Genomic DNA, 15,996 nt, shown 5'->3' with positions numbered 1-15,996 from the left:
AGTTACATCTGGTACAGCAGCTATAATTTTACCATTTAGTAAAGCTTATAATAATCCACTGTCACTCTCCAGGGTCTATTTGTCTTCTACACCAAACAAAGAGTTGATGACAATGCGGCAAGAATCACCATGTCTGTAACTTTCAGGTCTCTAATGATAGAACTGATCTTTGAAATCCCTCTAAAGTACAGTGTAGTTTTTTATTTACTGTTTTCCTAAGTTAAAGAAATTGGTATGGCTTCCATGTGGCTTTTCCCACCATAGGAGCCCTCCAGCAATGAATGTAGGACTTTTGCCAACTGCTAAGTATATTTATTTCATTCTGCTTCTGGGAAAGTATCTCAGAATGCGTTCAGGAACCCATAGGACTCTGTGCGAGACAGATTTGATATAAAAGCTCATTGATCATCTCTGTAAGCCTCTACTCTGACTGGAGGACCATAGTGAGTTGCCTGGAGTCAATGTCATTTCAAAATCAGTGTGCAGGGGCACCCAAATGCGTTATTTACTTTTCTGTAATGCATAGTTAACCTAGTAAAGGGCCATCAGTTTCTTTGGGAGATAATTAAAGAAATATTAACACAATAAATTTTTGGTAGGGGTCTTTCCTCAAGGGGACCTGGTCTCACCTTCAAAAAAGGATTCTACATTTGTAAATTAGCTCAAGTCTGGAAACTCAGGGGCAATGATTCTCTGCTTTTACTATTTGAGTTAGGTGTTAATTCACTTAACCTGGAAATTTTCTGCTTTCAGTTACTAATTTAGTAGGCTTGCTGTCTACTTCACTTCTCGGGCACCATGATTAACACCTGACAGATGCCGTAAGTCTGTGCAAGTTGGACTCTGATTGCTGCTTTGTCCCGCTGTCCATTACCCACCTTGTCTTTGGCAGCTGAGTGCCACTACTTACTCTCCACTCTTCTGGAATCCAATTAACTTCTACTGCATTTAAGTTTTCCAACTGAGTGACTGTGGTAAGGTCTGGCCTATAAAGAATAGTGATCAGACCTCTGCAGAAGTGCCAGGGCTCCCCCCACAAATTCTTCTCCAAGCACTGGGGAATGGTGTGCCTTCTGCACCCTCATAGTGTGAATGAGTTGATATTAGATTACAAATCCACTCTAACATTCCAATCTCCATAAACCTTTGAATATCACCTTCTATATTAACACCAGGGAAATCAGGTATTTCCAGTTAACTCTCAGTGGTACATCTTTGGGTATGTGTTAGCCCACAAAACAAAGTGTCCTTTGTAATTCTCTGAGCTGCAATATTAAATGCAAAATCTCTGCTGCCTCGGCCCATATCACTAAACTATCCCTCATCCAGCTTCACATTCCTTCTATCATTTATCCCACACCTCTAATATCCTTTCCCACAAATATTCCCCAGACTTCTACTTGTATAAACTGGAAAATTCAAGATCTTTCAGAATAAAGCATATCTTCTTGTGGGTCAAACTTTATACGTCACTTTTAAGGGCCGACTGGAACTTGAATTTAAGTTGTAGGCATCTAGTGGATGTGGTTTTACCCCCATGGGAGCCATTTGTTGACTGATCCTCAGTGCAGTGCTATAGAAGCGATGGAAACTGTGAGAGTGGACCAAGTGGGAAGTCACAGGATCCACCCCCAACTCTGGCTGCCAGACTCAGCATGTGCTCTCTCCCCTTCCGGCCACTGTGACACCATCCATACAGGTGACACAGCCGAGGGGTTTTTACCAGAGCCATGCTGTTTCACTTTCCAGCTTCAAAACAGTGAGCTAAATGAACTTGTCTTATTTTTTAAGTACCCACCTCAAATGTTTCTCTGGTAGTAATTAAAAACAGAATGATAGGCCTAAAAGCAAAGAAGATGATAGAGATAGGTGGACGGATAGATAGGTAGATAGATAGATAGATAGATAGATAGATAGATAGATAGATAGATAGATGACAGAGATATACAGGTAGAGGGCAGGGCAGAAAGGGAGAGAGAGAAAGAAAGAGAAAGGGAAATTAAAGGAATTGGCTCACATGACTATGGAGGTCAAGGTGTCCCATGAAGTGCCAATGGTACCACTTGGAGACCCAGAAAAGCAAGTGGTATAATTTTTTCCAAGTCCCAAGGAAGCCAATGGTGTCACTCAGACTAAATCTGAAGGCCTGAGAGCTGGGTGACCTTCTGGCAGAAGCTCCAGGCTCCAAAGCCCCAAGAAACAGAAGCTCTGCTACCTATGAGCAGAAAAAAAAATGGATATCTTAGCTCAAGGAAAGGAAGAAAAAGCCAGATGTTGCAATGCATCTCTGTAAACCTAGCTACTTATGAGATTAAGGCAAAAGGATGGCAAGTTCAAGGTCAGCCTGGGTAACTTAGTGAGAGCCTATCTCAAAATAAAATAAAAAGGGCTAGACATAGAGCTCAGAGGCAGAGTACTAGCCTATTATGGGGAAGTCTTGGGTTCAGTCTCTAGGAAAAAAGAAGAAAGAAGGAAGTGGGTGGGGGCTGGGGATTTAGCTCAGCGGCAAAAGCGCCTGCCTGGCAAGCGCAAGGTCGTGAGTTCGGCTCCCAGTACCGGAGAAAAACCAAAAAAAAAATAAATAAAAGAAGGAAGTGGGTGGAGGAGAGGAGAAAAAAGAAAAGAGAGAGAGAGAGAAAGAAAGAAAAAAAAAGAAAGAATCTGTTTGGCCATAGGTAAGGGCCATCTTTTCTCAGTCTACCAATTCAAATGATAATCCCGTCCAGAAACACTCATATAGACACACCCAGCAATAATACTTTACCTGCTTTCAGGGCGTTCTTAGTCCAGTTTTGCTGAAACAGAAACTTATAAGGTGTGATCATAAAATATGGTGACTATTTACCTTTTAAAAAAATATATTACAGCCTCGTCGGACCCGCCTCTGAGAGCCAAAGTCACACTAGGCCTGGACGCGGAGGTCCAGGGCATGTGGGACCGCTTCTGCTTGCGGGCCCAGCAGCCTCTCCTCCCTGCCCTCTGGCCCCGCACCACGGGAATGGCCACCCCGCCCCAGAGAGACCGCCATCCTGCGCCCGGCTCCGAGGCTGCCTGCGTCAAGGTCTCCTTCGAAGGGAACATCGCTGCAGGGAAGTCAGCGTTTGTGAATGTCCCAAAACAAGTCTGCGAGGATTGGGAGGTGTTTCCTGAACCTGTTGCCAGATGGTGCAATGTCGAGAGCACGCAAGATGAACCTAAGGAACTGACAACCGCTCAGAAAAGTGGCGGGAATGTTCTCCAGATGATGTGTGAAAAACCCGACCAATGATCTTTTCCTTTCAATCAAACACACCTGTCTCAGTCGCATGCGTGCTCAGCTCGCCTCTGTCAATGGCAAGCTCAAAGATGCAGAGAAACCTGTTATTTTTTTTAAAGCAGTAAGTAGTATTTTATTTTATTTATTTATTTTATTTTAAAGACAGTAGTAAATGAGAAACAAAGAACTAGAACCATAGCAGCATACCAGTATCACAAACATAAACAAATCAAAGCAAGAACATTCAAAGTGATACAGTCTCATGACAAAATAATGCGAATCAATAGTGGTTGTTACATTACGTATCGCTATCCTCAACTACATTGCTCAGATTAACAGATGTAAGAATGAAAGATTGCTCAAACCATTATAGGGAATAAGAAAATAATTCTTTGATAAAGCAGTAGAGATAATACAGACTTTCACTAGACAAGATGGTAGGAGTTCACCATTGTAATTCCCTTGCATATTGTTACCTTCAAATCAGTGTTATTTTTTGAATGATCTATATACAGTGACAGGTACATTTTGCATCTAATTTGTATGAATCTGATTGCATGAATGAGACAGAGTTGACAATATATCAAGACTGGCATGACTGGATAAATAACCAGTTTGGCCAAAGTCTGGAATTGGATGGAATCATTTACCTTTGAGCTGCTCCAGAGAAATTCTTGGGTAGGATACATCTACAAGAGAGAACTGAAGCGTGAGGCATCCCTCTTGACCATTTAGGGATGCTGCACTGTAAGTGTGAAAGCCCTTCTGCACAGGACGCTGAAAACCAAATTTGAGTATCCATAAGAGGTGCCTATCTCAGCATTGGATGTTAGTGAAGACTTTAAAGACAAGCATGAAAGTCTGCTTGAAAATGTCAAAGAATTTTTGAGTACTTTATGATCTTGCAGAATACTACAGACAACCAAATGTTCCAGAAACTTCTACTTTGTGTATCTTTGTAACTCAGTATTCATATCCGGGTCTTTAGGAGGCTCGAGTTTTCAACCATTTGCATTCCAAGAAAATGAAATTTTTATGAACCCTGCATAAAACTTTCTGACTTACTTCTCTCTTTTGCTTCTGCCCTTCCTTCTTTCACTTAGAAAGTCAGACACTTACTTCTCTCTCACAATAGGAAGTCTGAGGTAAATGGTTCTAGAATCAGTACATTGGCTAAATGATTTTATGAAAGACCCGGCCTCCTGTCTTCCCCCTCTATTATTTTCTCATGGTGCTTCTCACCTCACTGGACACCAGTTTCTTAACTGGAAACTTTAAATTAGTGTACCTGTTAAAGGTTGAAAAATAGAATTCAACGAATTCTAGAATAAGGGTTCTGAATTTTTTTCTTTTCCTTTTTGGAGGTGTTAGGGATCAAACCTAGGGCCTCATGCATGGTAGGTAAGCACTCCGCCACTCTGTTAGACTTCTGGGCCCTGTGGTTTCAAGCGTTTTTTTATCAAGTGCCTCCCATTCCTCTAGTTCGTATTGAAGATAAGACCAGGTTTCATATTTAATGACTTCACTGACATTGATGTATCTATAATGTACTTAGGGAGGAGCAGGTTAGGCTTTGTTCCCAGTATGGTAATGGCATAACATATTTCATAAAACATTTAATCTTCACTTTGTTTTTTTCACCTGTGACATGGGTGATATTTTTCAGTCTTCTCCATGAGACTTTTGGAGGATTAAGGAGGAACTTTCTCTATATTTAAAAGGTAGTTGAAAAGTTACTACATGAATATATTTAATGTACATGAAACTTAAAATAGCTACCTACTTTTCCCTTCTAAGACTGTTGTTTCAAAAGGGAGTATTCCTATTACAGTTAAAAGATTTTTTTAAGCTTTGATTTCCCTTAAATTGCTTGAGGAGGAAGTGTAGTTATCCCTAAAATTCCTTCCGTTTTATAGGATATGCTAGTGGACTCTGAGTGATGCTTTTCCATTCTGTTTCCTATTCCTGTACTCAGAATGGACAGTCTGTCTTCATACGTGGTGAGAAGAGGACCTGAAGCTGAGTCGAGTGTCTCTTGCAGCCCAGTCTGTGTGCTCCCACCTCCTTCCCTGCTTGTCTGCCTTCCCTGTGGTCTGGGTTGATTGGACAGCCTGCTGCTTTAAAATTAAAATAAAAGACACTTTTCTACTTTGGAAAAAAAGAGAAATATATATATATATATAAAATAAATGACATGCTGCCATTAATCCCCCTCCAAGTTCTCATCACTTGGAACACAGTCATACCATGACCGCTGTCACTTTCTGAAGCAGCTGTGAAAGTCCTCTTGTCTGAGTGTTTCTCTTTGCACTATCATGGCTTCCTCAATGTCCTGAATCAGTTCAAAAAGTTCACCTTTCAAGATCATGTTGACTTTGGGGAAGAGCCAGAGGTCACACAGTGCCAGATATGTTGAATAAAGGAGACAAGGACACAATGCAAAGTTTTTAGGAGCCTGCCTTTCCGTTGGATGGCCCTCAGCAGTAAAGAAGGGGATTAGTGGCCGTGTCTCTTTTACTGTAAGAAAATTTTTAACTTAAACATTTATAATACATTTTGATCATTCCTCATAACTATCTCACACACACACATACACACACACACACACAAATATGTACATATATATGCACATACTTGAGCATCGCTAGGGTGTTTAGATTCATGGCATTTTTCTCCAAAGGGGCAAACACAGCCTGCTTTGTTGAACTTTAAAAGTCACTCAATTATCCAAGATTTCATACCATTTTAAATTTTTTAAATGTTTGAAAAACTATTCAAAAATATTTAAAGTATATATAAGGTATAAAAATAAGCCAGGTGTGGTGGTGTATGGGTGTATTCCCGGAACTCAGGAGGCTGAGATGAAGGCATCACTACAACTCTGAGGCCAACCTAGTTGCATAATGAGTTCAAGACCAGCCTGAACTACACAGTGAGACCCTGTCTCAAAGAAACAAAAACCAAACAAACAAACAAAAGGCATAAAAATAAAATATAGAGGGAATGGGTAGAATTATTACCTAGTTTTAAAATAATATTACTATTATGTTGAAGTCCCCTGTGAAACCTTTCCAGTTAAAGATAACTGTTATCCACAGTCTGCCTTTCCTGTAGCTCTTGTTACATTTTTCATGTCTTACATCTCATGTTTGACACATAACAGCATCTTGTGTATATAAAGTTTAGAATACTGCATATATTCTTTAGTAACTTGCTTTTTCCCTCAAAATTATGTTCATTGGTCATATATTGATGTCTGTAGCTGTCACCATTTTCCTGCACTATCCCATTTTATTTGAAAATGCCACAATTTACCTGTTTTCTTGTTGATAGATGTTGAGGTTAATTGTAATGTTATGTTTTTTCACACAATGCTCCCACAAAGTTTCTTGTACTTATCTCTTTCTTTAAGACACAGACACTAACCCAGTTGGTTGACCACTTAGGCCAGAGGTTCCCAACTGCTGGGCCATGGACAGATACCCATCTGTGGCCTGCTAGGAATGGGGCCCCACAGCAGGAGGAGAAGTGTATGCAACTGAGCAAAGCTTCCTCCATATCTATGGCCCCTGCCCATCCCTAGCATTACCTCCGGAGCTCTGCTTCCTGTCCGATCAGCAGCTGCATTAGATCCTCAGAGGAGCTAGAACCTCACTATGAACTGCACATATGAGAATTCTAGGTTATTCACTCCTCATGAGGATCCAACATCTGATGATCTGAGGTGAAGCTGAGGCAGTGATGCTAGCGCTGGTGAGTGCCTGCAAATACAGATTAATGTTGAGAGGTAGGTTCAACCGCACAGAGACCATAAGTCCACTACTTGCAGAATCATATCAAAACCCTATCAGTGAGTGACAAGTGACAGTTAAACTGTATCTGGTGGCAGGCTTTAAGTCAGAATCCAACACTTACTTTAGGTTGTGTATGGCCTGCTTGGTATTCTATTTACCACTTTCATCCACGCCTCTTTTCCATACTGTTCCCTTGTTTCAGTCACAGTTTTGCTAAGCCCAAAACCTAACCCTACCAAAAATAAATAAATAAATAAGTCACTGGAGAACTTCTTTGAAAAGGAGGAAAGACTCCTAAAACCACCACCTCCATCCATAGAAAAAAAATGTCTTCCACAAAACCAGTCCCTGGTGCCAAAAAGGTTGGGGACTGCTGACTTAGGCCACAAGAAGCTTACAGATGTGCCATGTGCTATATGTCTCCTGCTTTAGATTAGCCAGGTCAAGGCTAGGCTCACTAGGGTCCCTCACTGGTCCACTCTGTCTATGAACAGCTCCACCTATTTACACAGTGCAAGATATAAAATGAGAACCAAAATCATGTCAGTTGGGACACTAAAATTAGCAACTAGACCTTGTTACCTACATTCCCATGACTTTGTTATTCCACTAAATTAGCATCACCTTAGTTTCCTGATAGTATCTTGTCCAGGTAAATGTTTTGATTGTTCATTACAGAAACTCCCAAAGCTGTTCATCAACTCTGTAATGGGAAGCATCAAGAGTCTGTGCTCTAAGATTCTTTGAACCTCAGCAGAACATGACTCTTACCTTGAAATCCTTGCCTTGCTATTTCCACCAATCCTAGATTTTTGAATCATCCTCCTTAACAAATTCTAATCAAATGTCCACTTTGAAGTAGTTGCTTTATACCAAAATTACAGTTCTCAATAAATTCTGAGCTTGCTTTTTCCCTTCCGACATAAAGCCTGAGCTCACTTCAGGTAGCAAACAATTAATCAAGTTTTGTCTCATCAAAAGATTGTGTTACGGACAGTATGAGAACCAGCATTTGCAACCTACAGAAACACATACATTTTCAAGACGCGACAGGACAACAAAAGCTTTGAGAAACATGGCTCTAATTATACACCTTTCCCATCTAGAATACCTTCTTGTCTCACTTTTTCTCTCCTCCTGGTCATTTCTAAGTTCAAATTCAAATAAAATTCCCTCCCTGAAATCTCGTAGAGCTTGACATCATGATGACTTGCCCCAACCTTCAATTTTAGAGGTCTAAAATCATCCCTAGTGACTCACCGTTCTCCAAACACACACTTCAGTTATTCTGTGACTTTGCATGTGCTTCTCCCAGCCGTGAAATCTCTTTCTTTCCATTCTGACCCTGCAATTCTCACTTGCCCTTCAAGATTAAGTTCTAATGTCAAGCTCTCTGCTCTTTGAAGTCTGACAAATATCTCCTTCTCAATTAGGAATACTCTTCCCACAGCTCCCAAGACACCCTGTCCTCTCCTCTGTTAGAGTAAATATCACACTGTCATGTAGCTGTTTAATTGTCTTTCATCCTCAGGAGTGAGTGAATCCCTTGAGAGCTAAAATTTGCATTCACAACACCTATCACAGCTCCAGGTGCAGCGTTAGTACTCAAGAAATGTTTGCAGAGTTGAAATGAAATAAATTAGATGCACTTCAACCTTAAAAACTAGTTCAGCTTTTTCAGGAAAATCTAAACCACATAAAAGTGTTTTTTCTAATAAACTTCATTAATGTGCAAGTGTCATTTTATTTACATAATCGTGTCAGGCTTTTGTTATGAACAACTTCATATATAGAGATATATCTATAAAATCTGGACTTTTTATCATCATTTCTTATCCTCATCCTAGTACAAATACTGTTACTGAATAATACATAGTTAGATTTGCTGCTAGAAACTGTACCTTAGTAGCATGATCAGCCCTGGTCTTCCTTTTCCCAGATGATAGATTCATTTATTATACATATAAATATATATACATATATATATATATATATATATATATAAAATCACTTAAGAGAAAGGGAGAAAATGCAATAACTATCTAATGCAATACATAGTCAAGAACAATGTGCCATGTCAGTGTAAGTGTACAGGTGTAAGAACAAATAAAGAAGAGCATGACACTTGATCTAGTGCAAAATATTGGATACTTGTGGAAACATTCAAGAAGAAAAACTTATGAGCTGATGAACTCTTCGGAAATATATCACATGGTTGACCAAGAGTAGAAAGTAGATGGAATCAGGTGTCACCTTGAAAAAATGCTTTTTTCAGTGAGGTAACTTTTTTTTAAACGAAGCTGTGGGAATTTATGCTGAAGAGCAGCTGTGTGACAGAACACTTCCACTCCCTCAGGTCTATTCTGCAGCCTATTTTTCAGGTTCTGAACCTGAAAAAACAGAAATTATTTTTAAATTAAAGTGTTTTCTCCATAAAGATGATGAGCAGAAAGGATGCATCTTGGCTAGAAATTTTTAGAGGTATGTACAGCTATTTCTACAGGAGGAAGACCACATCTAACAAGGAATCTCCAAACACAGATCAAACGTTGGATTGTCAATCAAAGCTCACCATTAGGGAAGCAAAACTAACCGGATCAATAATTGTAAAACCCTCCTCTTTGATGTTTTGGAAACAGAATAGCTCACCCTTGAATGAAGGTGATCAACTGTTCACCAATCGAACTGCAAATAATACTTTAACTGGATTATATACCTGGCGGTTTGGGGACACAAAATTAATTAGAATTCTAGGCAGGTTTCCCTATCACGGAAGGTTGAAAAGATTTTACCAACGCAAAGTGTTGAGATAGTTTATGTTTGAAATGACTCAATTTCCTGTTCTCCTATTCTCTTTGTTCCTTCCCAAATGCACAACTGCTTTCAATAAAGTTGTGCATTTAATTGGCTTCTTCACAATAAGATTGCGCCTTACAACCTAGGAAGTAAAGGTAATGATTACAAATATAGCTTTTCAATCACTTGTCGTATTTATAAATTCTGAAAATGTGTATGCATCTTTTTTATTGTACACACTTTTCAAAACAGTATAAATATTTCATTTAAAAGGTTAATTTTGAGGTAGGAAGCAATTCACCTCAGTCCTTTATAGAAGGTCACGAGTGAGAATTTGAATAAAAGAAACTGTTGATGAAGCTACTGAGAATCAAAAAGAAGGTCCTGGAAGATTTAAGGATACTGTGAATGTTCTTTAAAATAGGAAGAAATACCAAAGCCCTCAAGATGTATCCTATCATGTCTCAGGTCTCAGTTTATCTCAGTCTTGTTCAGAAATCTATTGCCCTATAATTAAGCATTTTTGTAAGGAAGTGCATTGTAATATTATGGGGTTAAGCCATAGTGCCCCACCTGTCCCAATTTACTCAGATTCTTTGACTTTGCCCTTTGGAAATCCAGATGCGATCAGAAGACTATTTGTATCTGAACCTTCCATTCATCGCCATAACTTAATTGAAACCTAGTTTGCTTCCTTGTGACACCATTTCCCCCGGAAATCTCTCCCTTCAATGCTCTTTACTTTCTCCTTTTTTTTTCTTGTCTCTCATGTCCCCTGAGAAGTTCTAAACACTCTCCTTTCTTCTTATCAAATTTATACTTATCCTGTTTCATTCAAAGCCCTTCACTGCTTTGTGATGTTCAGCTCTATCAGCAGCGAACTCATTATCAAGCTGTTTTCTGTTCTCCTGATTCATCTTGTGAAACTTCAGCTCTCCCAGCTCCATTTCTCTCCCTTCTTGCCATTTACCTTACTCAGTCATATTGCAGAAGACACTCACTTCTTCGCCTTCACCGTCATCCTCCGAACCCGGCTCACTAATGTTTCTTGCCTAGACTGTAGTAAGTTTCCTCAACGACCGCTTTAATTCTTTTTCAAAATAGCTGACCTTTCACAAGTGAAAAAAAATCATGTCATCTCACCACTCTGTGCCCATCTAATATGCCTACAAAATTTGCATTGCTATTCATAGCCCTTAGACCACAGGACAAGGCCTTCTCCTCAATGTTCTGGGTGATCTAACACCCACCAATTGCCCCAGGATGCCATGCGATGCTCTGACTTCCCATCATCACCCAGGCACAATCCTCCTATTTCCTTGAGGAAGACCAATTTTTTTCTTGCTTCGCAAGCTAAACCCGTGCATGACTCAGCCTGGAACTGTCTCTCCACTGGAGTACTCCACATCTGTTACGCAGAGTTGGCTGCTTCTCATCCTTTATGTCTCAGCGCTAGAGCTGTTCTCAGGAGAGGTCTGCTTTCACCAACCTCCTTCAAGTTGTGGCTCTTTACTCTCCTGAAACTGCTGTCACCCGTCCTTATTTATAAATCTGATGACAATTCAAATGATCTGTAATTAGTGCAAGACCCATGAGAGAAAATATGTGTCTTGTTGTCACATCCTAAAATAGAACTGCTAGATAAATAATGGTTGAAGGATTTATGTTTATTGTGTACCTATCATGTTCCTTTTAATTGTCATATGTCTCTTCATAATAGAACCCAATGTGAGTTGCACATTAAAGGACACAAATATAGTGGTGCTATTGAGGGCCACATTATAGGAACTTGGACAAGTCTTTTTGTGCATCTTTCTGGAACTCACCTGCTTTGTAAATTGAGAGCACTAGACTTAAATGAGATTACAGTCCTTTAGTTATTCTTTATATTTCTATTCACAACACATTTCCGTTACTAACTTCTCTCATTGGCAGAGTGGCTCTTGGGGCAGAATTGCTTAGTGGATTCTCAATATCTTTTTCTTAAATACCTGGAGTCTTGTGACCTCCATAGTTTTCAGAATATCTATGCTACACTTAGAACACCTGCCTTCACACAAAATAGTTGTATGAGTCACCCAACAGCCATGTGAGAAATTTTATCACAAATTTAATGACAGAAAGATGAGATACAGGTAAAACACTTTAAAACACATACTAAACACATAGTTATTAACTATATATGGTAGACATTCAGAAATAAAAGGTGTTTATTAAACATGCCTTTATTAAGTGATCTTTATGTGCTGGGTAGTCTGTTAGGCTCCTTACAAAGCATGATGAGCAGTTGCACATCTCCTTAACCCCACAACTCTTTTGTTCTTCATTTCAGCAAAACCAGCATCACATGGACAATGCCAAGGTCCTGTGTCAGAGGTAGCAGTAGTCAGGACCCTTTGGACCATGACTAGAGTTGCCTCTGAGTGCCTGGAAGGGTGAGCATAGCAAAATGAAACTTGGGAAACCAATAACCCAGGAGAATCTTTCTGAGCAAGGATCCCAAGGGCTCTCATATTGAAAAAAAAAAAGATTGGCCCTTTTCATCCTTAAACCTGAAATGAGTGGGGTTTTGCTAATTGCCAAGATTCCCCTTAATACATATTTCTTCTTGTCCCTGTACAAAGTACTTGATTTAATTTGAGGGCGTTGATCTCTGTAGCAGCCACACTTTCTTTGTCCTCAACTTTATACATGATTCCTTATGGGACAAAATTTTGTGGGGGTTTTTTGGTACTGGGAATTGAACTCCGGACCTTAAACTTGCCAGGCAGGTGTTTGTGCCTCTGAACTACATCTACAGCCCTTGGGACAAAATTTAAAGTTTTCAAATTTTTATGTTATGACTTTTGCCCTTGATTCTCACTATAAATCCAGTTAAAAACAGCTAGCATTACCCATGCCACAGACTGAATGTCTGGCTGTCATGAAATTTCCTCCAGCAGATTAATTAGCCCACATTCCTAATCTCAGTTTCCTTCAAAGGCTCAGGGCATGGGAAAAATAGAGACAAATTTTCTCCTAGGGTGTAACGCATACGACTTCTCTTTCCACTGCTAATGTAGTCCTTATTCCCAAACTGAACCCTCCTGAGCCTGCCTTATCAGCACTCTGGTACTGACCTCTGACCCGAAACGCCCAAGGCTCTGCTTACAGCATTCTAGGGATTCTCCAGCTGGCGATTCCCAGTCTTTCCAAACTCCTCCTGCAAAAGCTTCTAAACCACATGGTCAGATATATTTACAGCAACAACCCCACTTCTCTAGCACCAATTTTCTGTCTTAGCTTTCTTTGTGCTGAGACACAACACACAGCTTAAAGCAGAGGTGTAAGTCGCCCGTGGTTCAGTCCATGGTCAGCTGGTGCCAACACAGAGACATCGTGGCAGGAGGGCGTCACAGAGCAAAGCTGCTTAGTTCACAGGGTCAGGAAATGGAGGAGGGGAAGAGTCACAGCAGAGTGAGCAAGGGCTCAGACACACACCGCTGGGCCATGCCTTGGTGACCCACCCTGATACATCTAGTAGTGTGCTACACCAAGCCCGGAGCACAGTTCCAAGCCAATCAAGTGAGTACTTCACTCTGCCTGCTGCATGATCTCAAACATGTGCTTTGGAACACTGAAGGTGATGGTATTAAAAGGCCTTGGGGGATGATTAGGCTGTGAAGAGTACCTCTCACAGATGGGATTAATGACTTTATAAACAAGCTTGAAGAAACTAGCTAGCTCTTTCCATCCCTTCCACAGTGTGAGGATCTAGCATTCACCCCCCTTGCAGGGGAGTTGCATGACAAGAAGGCAGGATTTTTTTTTTTTAGTCAGGGTCTTGCTATATAGCTCAGGATGACTTTAATCTTACCTCAACCTCTGGGATGCTGGGATTACAGGGATATGCCACCACGCCTGGCACAAGACACCATCTTAAAGGTCAAAAGGGAGATTCATCAGACACCAAGTCCACTGATGCCTTCATCTTGAACTTCTCAGACTCCAGAACTGTGAGGGATATATTTTTATTTATAAAGTGCCTGGTCTAAGATAGTTTGATATAGCAACATGAATAGACTAGACAGAATCCAAAAGAAAGAGTATTTTTTGAATTATAGACATTCCATTAGGCCAGCTGAACATTGCAAAATGTCTTTGAATCTACTGGCATATAATTCAAATGTGATCTCAGAGCCATATTGGTCATAGAGACCATACAGGTGTGAACTTTTAATGAGAGGTGAGAAATGGAAACTATGTGTTCAGAAAACACTTTAACAGGGTATCTGTAGAAGGGAGCAGGAAATTTGAGCATTGCAGAGGGATAGGAGAATGTTTTCAAGATGCATGATGCTCAGCACCTGTAATTGTGAATAAGCAGGATCCAGTGGAAAAGAAAGTTTTATTTTTATAGGAGAGAAGAGACTTCAGAGATGGGGAATGAAGTATCTAACACATGGGTACAGAAATTAGCTCAGGAAAGGTGTCACTTCTAATGTAAAAGGAAGGATACAGACTGGGGATATGGTTCAGCAGCACAAGCACCTGCCTGGCAAGCGCAAGATCCTGAGTTCAGTTCCCAGTACCAAAAACATGGTGAGGCAGAATGTGGTATACATTCTTGGAAGTCCATTGGTTATTTCTTTCTCACAATTGTTTAGTAATTGTCATTCTTTCAATCCTAGGTTTTAGGGAGGAAGGAAAGTCTCCCTCAGATATTTTGTTTTCCTTATTTCTTCCTCTTTTGAAGAACATTCACAATATCCTTAAATTCTCCATGACCTTCTTTATGATTCTCAATAGCTTCATTAACGGTTTCCTTTATTCAGATTCTCGCTCATGACCTTCTACAAAGGACTGAAGTGAATTGTTTCACACCTCAAAATTAACCTTTTAAACCATTTATACTGTTTTGAAAAGAATAAGAAAGATGTATATACATTTTCAGAATTTATATATATGGCAAGTGATTAAAATGTTATATTTATAATCATTACCTTTAGTTCCTAGGTTGTAAGGAGCAATCTTGTTGTAAAGAAGCCAATTAAACACACAACTTTATTGAAAGAAATTCTGCATTTGGGAAAGAGCAAAGAGGACAGGAGAACAGGAATTTGAGTCATTTCAAATATAAAATGTCTCAACACTTTGTGCTGGTAAAGTCATTTCAACCTTCTGTGATAGAGAAAACTGCCTAGATTTCTAATTATGTTTGTGTCCCCAACTGCCAGGTATATAACACAGTCAAAGCATCATTTGCAATTTACAGGGAGTCCCTCACTGAGGATAGATGTCACAATGTGTAAAATGCATCTGTGGCCAGCCATTTTTCCATTACACAAATAGAGTCGGTCTATGTGAAAATTGCTCAATTCCTTCTTTAATTTCATGAACCAGTAAATATATGTTTTTATATGGGATGGTTGGGTTTTTATTACTCAGAAACAAAAGAGGACTAATTTGAAGCCAAATGGCCAGGAGTAATGGCACATGCCTATAATCCCAGAACTCTGGAGGCTGAGACAGGAGAATAACAAATTCAAGTCCAGCCTGGGCTAGATAGAAATTTCCAGACTGGCCTCAACTGCATAGGGGGACTCTGTCTCCAAAAATTAACTAATATGCAAATTCTGTAATCTTCTGCTATGACCATAGCAACATATAGTGCAATAAACCCCTCATAATAAGTTAATAAATTATATACATACACATATATGAAATATTAATGACACATGTATGAATCATGGAACTCCAGAGGCACAGAACAAATAAGATGGATATGTGAAGGAGAGAGAGAGAGATTATAAGGAATTGGCTCATGCAATTATGGAAGCTGATTAATCCAAAGATTTGAATTTGGCAAGATGGAGACCCAGGAGTGATCTTCAAGTCTGGGGAGCAGAAACAGCTTGTGTTTTAGTTCAAATTCAAAGGCAGAAAAAAAGTCCCAGCCCTAAGGCAGCCAGACAGAAAGAATTCTCTCTTTTTGGGCATTTTTGTAATATTTGGGCCTTAAACTAATTGAATGAGATTCACTCACACTAGGGAAAGCAATTATGTGAGTCAGTCCACCAAGTCATACCTTAATCTCACCCATAGACACACTCAGAATAATGTTTGAACAGGTAATCCGGGGAGCCATGGCCCAGTGCAGTAGATATATAG

General features: G+C 39.8%; 1 protein-coding gene and 1 pseudogene across 1 annotated transcript in view; one reads left to right on the top strand and one right to left on the bottom strand.

The window, feature by feature from the left end:
* Positions 1-15,996, bottom strand: part of LOC106148988 — a 57,977-nt gene that overhangs the window by 18,370 nt on the left and 23,611 nt on the right. The window lies entirely within an intron of this gene.
* LOC102009870 lies at positions 2,999-4,156 on the top strand (annotated as a pseudogene).

This window comes from Chinchilla lanigera, unplaced genomic scaffold (genome assembly GCF_000276665.1).
Source record: "Chinchilla lanigera isolate Chin_1 unplaced genomic scaffold, ChiLan1.0 scaffold00034, whole genome shotgun sequence".
NCBI lineage: Eukaryota > Metazoa > Chordata > Mammalia > Rodentia > Chinchillidae > Chinchilla > Chinchilla lanigera.
This window is presented reverse-complemented; position numbering and strand designations above follow the sequence as displayed.